Source organism: Pseudorasbora parva, chromosome 7 (assembly GCF_024679245.1).
Source record: "Pseudorasbora parva isolate DD20220531a chromosome 7, ASM2467924v1, whole genome shotgun sequence".
Lineage (NCBI taxonomy): Eukaryota > Metazoa > Chordata > Actinopteri > Cypriniformes > Gobionidae > Pseudorasbora > Pseudorasbora parva.
The window spans coordinates 30969584-30975957 of NC_090178.1; positions in this window are offsets into that span (position 1 = coordinate 30969584).

Here is a 6374-nt window from a genome sequence, read left to right on the forward strand (position 1 = left end):
TTTTTAAATTCAACATTAACAACATAAGAAAAAGCAGGAAAGTATTAACATTATCAAAGATATAGATAAATATATAGAACTATACAAAACAAATATATCAAATATCCCACTACTTTATTATATAAAAAAAATATTATATATATTAACTTTATTATATATAATAAAGTGGTATGGTGATATATTTTAGATATTCAGACTATGCGTATGTTTTTCTAAGTAACATAGTAAGTACAGCACATCTTGCTTATCAGTAAAATAAAGATAAGCTCCCATTTCTCATGAAACATGTACACTATATATAACTTTAAAGGAGTCTGTCAGGTGCTTCATATATAGCACCTTTCCCATCATGGGATCATTTTATGGATTTAGTTTGAATGATTTTTGTTACATTTTTCTATCATGCATGCTTTATCACTAAAAAAAAAAACCTGAAATAACTTATTATTTATGAAAGTATTATGCAAGTATTATACAAGTCCCCCTAAAATAAAAATTTGATTTGGCTTTGTGGATGAATATGTTAGACTTAAGGTTATCTATAAGCTATACAGTAGTGTGCTTCAAAACAATTACAACATTCAGTTTGTATAGATTTCCTGTAAAAAAAGAAAAGAAAAAAAGTTTTGTGTTATTAGTAGTGCTGTCAATTGATTAAAATATTTAAATTAATTTAATCACACATTTTCATCAGTTCTTAAATGTATACATCTTAAATGAATATGTTTCAAGCTTTAAATACTCTAATCAACATGGGTATGGACAAATATGCATGCTTTATGCAAATGTACGTTTATAGTAAAACCATACTCAGAGCATGAAGACAAGACATGTTGCAAAGGTCATGTTTTTCAAATAACTTGTACATGTCTCTTAAGCCTAAGCTTAAAAATTCAGAATAAGCCGTGATTTCTCTCATTTTAAGAATATAAATAAAGGGAGTTTTTTACACTGGCAGTTTAATTCAGAACAGGGCACAGTTCGTATGAAAAATTGGTAATGTGAAAAAGCTGTGATGCGGACCTGAGAGCGCACCAGCTCTCCACAATACCTTGAGGAGGTCCATATTCACCAGGAGTAGGAATATAGTGCGGCCCCTTTAAGAGCTGGAATATAGTGCGGCCCCTTTAAGAGATGCGCGTTCCTGCCTGTATTTTGTGTGTGTGTGCCGAAATGTGCTGCGATTCACACAAACAACAGTGTGAGAATGAAACATGGACTCGGGAGCGCTCTTGTTCATAACCTGCGTTTTCGTTTTTTCCGATTGTAATGAATTTAGTTCAATAAAAGTAACGCATCTAGGCTACTCTAAGTGGTGAACGAATGAAGTCTGGATCGGATCGTATGCATGAGTCACACCAAAAAAAATGATCAGATCCTTCGAATTCTACACAGAATGCTATATTTTAAAGCGACACGGAGGAGATTAGGAGAAACAGAGACTCTGCATTAGATACTGATGCATTAATGAGTGGAAGAGATAAAACCGGCGACATACACGCACAACATGCGACATTTACACAATCCTCAGCATGATTATGATCCCTTTAGTACACCGTTTCATATTAAATCTAAAAGGAGAATCTATGGCCGAGCTGCGATATAGTGAAACGCTATTGGCTATTTTAAAAAGGGGAGGGGCTGCTCGATATGTCCTGCCCTATATCTTCCTGTTTGAGTGAAAACTTCAGTAGGCCTTTAAGACGTTTCTCCTTATATAGAACTTTCGTTTTGGGATCTAGTAATGAAAATACTTATGTTATTAAGAATAATTTAAAATTATGTTCTTCTTTGGGCTAAGAGTGGGAGGTAAACGCACATTAAATTAACAATATTAGGTTACACTTTACAGTGTAATTATATATTGAAGTACTGATTAATATTAATTAACAACATTTACTTATAGGGTTAGGGTAGGATTAGGGTTTTAGTTGCATGTAATTATACATAATACTATGGTTATTACTATGGTAAGTACATTAAACTATGTAGCACTGGGACATAAAATGTTACCAAATAATACAATTCATAGACAAAAATAAATAGCACCATTTGTGAAAACAATGAATCATTTGATAAAGTATGTAGGTTTTGGATGTTTAGTTTTATTTTATTGTTTTGTTATCTGCAGTGCAGTGGGGAGATAAGGAGTTCATTATATGAAATCTGAAGGGTTCAAGGTTCTGCATCTCATTCAGATGTTGTTCAGATTCTATAATCTGTAAACAGGGGCGCAGGAGACATTTTCAAAGTGGGGTCTTACTTAGTATTTTTGTCTTGTTTCTATCCAAACACCTAAATATTCTTAAAACAAGTATTTACTACAAGCTAAAGTAATTGTCCTGTTTTGTGTGTGTGTGTGTGTGGGGGGGGGGGGGGGGGGGGTTTGCTTATTTTAAGCAAAGAGTTTTTGCTTATTTTAAGCAAAAACTCTTAATTTTAAATGATTTTTTTCCTAAAAAAATTACAATAATTTGTACTTGTCTAGTAATTGTTTCTTAATGTATGAATGTTTTGATATTTAGACTAGAAACAAGACAAAAATACTAAATAAGAAATGCATTTTTGCAGTGTTTTATATAGAACCCTTTTTTAATGCCAAAAGGGTTCTTTCTTGTCATTATAGAACCTTTTTAGCATGAAAGGTTCTTTGAAGTATACTCAATTATACTTCTATAGAGAACCTTTTAGAGGTTCTAAATACTTAGCGCCAATAGAACATTTTCTTCTAAGAGTACACTCTTAGAAGAAAATGTTCTATCGGCGCTAAGTATTTAGAACCTCTAAAAGGTTCTATATAGAACACACTGTGACATGGGCAAATCTATATTATTATATTATATTATATTAATTATATTTATATTTCAATAGATTTTTTGTTAATGAACTATTTGTATTTTAATAAATATGAAGAAAAACAAGCAACGATTGGTAGAATGAAGTGCGTAAGCAAAACACAAGTGCACTAAAATGCTTTGAGAAAAAGCCGAAACAATGTCAGATCGGCAATTATGATTTTATCGCAGAGGATATATATATCACACACACCCCTAGTGTATGGCTTGAATTACTACAAGGAATGTGATGGTCGTTGTCAGAAGTTTTAGTTAGCGGATCGTGCAGACTATGTTCCCTTATCAAAACTGCGAGGGTCATGACCCTGTAACCCATGTCAACTGTAAACATCATTGTTAAAGTCCCAGTGTACCGGAAGTGGCAAGTGAGTTCCCTATTCAGAGGTCTCTCATATTGCGTATGGAAAAAGCTCCTTTTCTCGAGAATATGAAGCAAAACTTTATTATATAAAGTTATCTATGTAAAGCACAGTGTGGCTTGCACGGCAATAGCACGGCGCGAGGAGCTCTCTGATTGGCCGGGCCGCGGCAACTGCAGGAAACTTTGGAGAGGCGGCTGAGGAGAGCGAGCCAGTGGGGGCGCTCTAGAGAGACCACCGAAAAAGGGACTTAAATTTGCATACTGGAGGCTATATAGGACCCTGTTTCGCCATAGGTATCAGGTTTTAAAAATCGACTGAAGCGACACCTGAGAAGCAGAAGCACGGCGCGGAACGCAATACTCGTTCCCTCTCTCTCAGGGAACCAAGGTTACGAAAGTAACCGAGTGCATTCCCTATCGAGAGGTCTCTCATATTGCGTATGGGAACACAATCTAAAACGCTGTGTGTGCTGACTGACCCAAAATCCCCAACTGAATGAGGGAAAGTCAAAAAACCTAGAGCGACCGACACAGGCAGGCTTCATAAGGGGAATGAAAAGAACCGGAAAGAGTCAGTTCGTTTGAACACCTCACTGGACATAGTCAGATCTATGGTGGAGTGTAATGGTGCTTCACGTCACAGAGTAACGTCATAACATAATTTTAAACACACTTAAATGTAATATGATAAACAGAGTTACCTCATACTCACAAATAGAAAATGGAATGGAAAATGGAGGAAATGGTGCCCGCGACTGTGTCCCTTCATAATAAAAGTCCCACTGCTCGTGAGGCGTGTGTTGTGTAACAATCGCTCCAGCGGCCTTGCTCAGCTCCTCAACACTCATTCCTGCTCTGCTTCACACTACAGTAACGTTAATAACTGCATCCATGAACATGATTTCTGCCTGAGTCCTGTCCCGATTCATTTTTCACCAGCTGTGAGGTGAAGACCAAGATTCTGTGCTCAAACCTGCCATCATCAAACTATGCATGTTTAGCGCCCTCTAGCAGACGGAAAAGTTTCATAGTGTAGCTTTAATGTGTGCTAACAAAGTAAATAGTGTCAATTTTTGATTTCATCTGGACTTTAAACAGTACTTTTTTGAATGATAAGCCTAAAACATTTTGATATATAATAATAAAATGGTTCTGATTGAATATTACTTAATTAATTAATTAATTAATTAATTACAAAACTGATTCGTATCAGGGCACTGCCATTAAACAGGTATCTATAAGCATCACTGTGTTAATGTTGTGTTTATTACTGTGTGTGTGAGTGCATGAGTATGAGATTTGAGTGACAGGGTGGTCTTTTTTTGTGATGTGGGGGTGAACGGTGACATTGTCCCCCCTCGCTGTCACGTGCTGTGGAATATGCTGGCTGCCTTTGTCAGCCTGTGACTCGTTCTGCTTTTCTGGCAGTTTCATACAATGGTGCCCTCATGCACTATGATGTTATCAAGCCCCTCACAGTACGACTGCTGGAATTCAGGCCTGCATGGAAGCATCCTTACCTGGGACACATGGATAGCACAACCTTGAGACACAGCAAGCGCTCGTAGCAAGGAGGACGCGGGGAGTCAAAATCAGGTGATTTTCTTTCTTTCTATCTGTTTTTTTTTTAGCTTAAGGTTTGAATATTATATGTGCACACTGGGGTCTGGAGGTTTGACGCCACACTGAAAGTCTGGGGGTCAACTTTAATTTAAAATGGAAAAGAACATCAACTATGACAGAGTTGTTTAAATATTTTAAAACAAAGAACTGTTATGGTGCGAAATATTTCATTCTGCACAATTTCTTGGTCAATTTAATTGTGGCATTGATCATGTGATGGTCAGGTGTTCTCGGTTCCATTGAAGTTCAAGATGCTCATTTGCTCTTTCATTTTATGGGTAACCATTATCAGGTTTATTCAAACTTGTGACTATAATTGTTGATATATATAGCATCTTGAGCTTCAATGGAACCGAGAACACCTGACCATCACATGATCAATGTATACATATATGGTGTCGATTCATTTCAGTTCAGGAATTATGGAATGAGTTCAATTAATCTATAAAGCAGCTCTGGAGAAAACAGAGATGTCATCATCTAGCTCAGATTTAGTTCTCATATGATAGTGTCAGTGCATTGAAGTAAAAAATATTCATAAATATTAAGTTTCCGCAACCAGGCAGGCAAAAAAGGCTACAGTGGCAAGTGACATATCCACATAATGTATTAAATAATGTAAAAAGTAGACATATTGATCTCTCCTCAGACTTTAACATACAATTATTAACATTTTATATTGTACAAAGGTTTTGGGTGAGTAGTTTTTATTTTTTAGGTTTTAAAAAAAGAGAAAGAAATTTATAATTTTATTCAGCAAAGTTGCAAGGAATTGATCAAAACATAAAGACATTTATGTTACAAAAGATTTATATTTCAAATAAATGCCATTTGAACATTGTATTCATCAAAGAATCCTCAATGAAAAAAAAGTTGTGGTTATTACAAAAAAATTAAGCAGCACAAGTGGTTTTATCATTGATAATATAAGAAGTGTTTCTTGAGCACAAAATTAGCATATCAGAATGATTTCTGGAGGATCATGTGACACTAAAGACTGGAGTAAAGATGTTGAAAATTTAGATTTGTCATCACAGGAATAAATTATATTTCAAAACAGTTAAAATAGTTAACAGTTATACAAAATTGTAGTCATATTTCACAATATTATTGTTTCACTCTATTTTTTATCAAATAAATGCAGCATATAAGAGACTTCTTTCAAAAACTAAATGAAAAACAAGATCATTCTTAGAACATTATTAATTATTGACTAAGTATGATTTCATACTTTTAAACCCTCACAATGTTGTATTTTTAGATTTATTTATTTATTTATTTGTATACAGGTTTGTATAGGCCTCATTAGTGTGACATACAGGCTAACAAAAGAACTGCAAACTCTGTTAAGGCCCTTTCACACCAAAGACGATAAAGAAGATAACAATAAAGATATAGTTCTAAAAAACGTTCTCAATATTAAAGAATAGCAGAGTTCACGCCACAGCTATAACATTAACGATACAGAAAAACAATATCGTTGGAATCACTTTCAGAACGCTTTTATTCAGCTGATGAACGATAAAAACATTGAC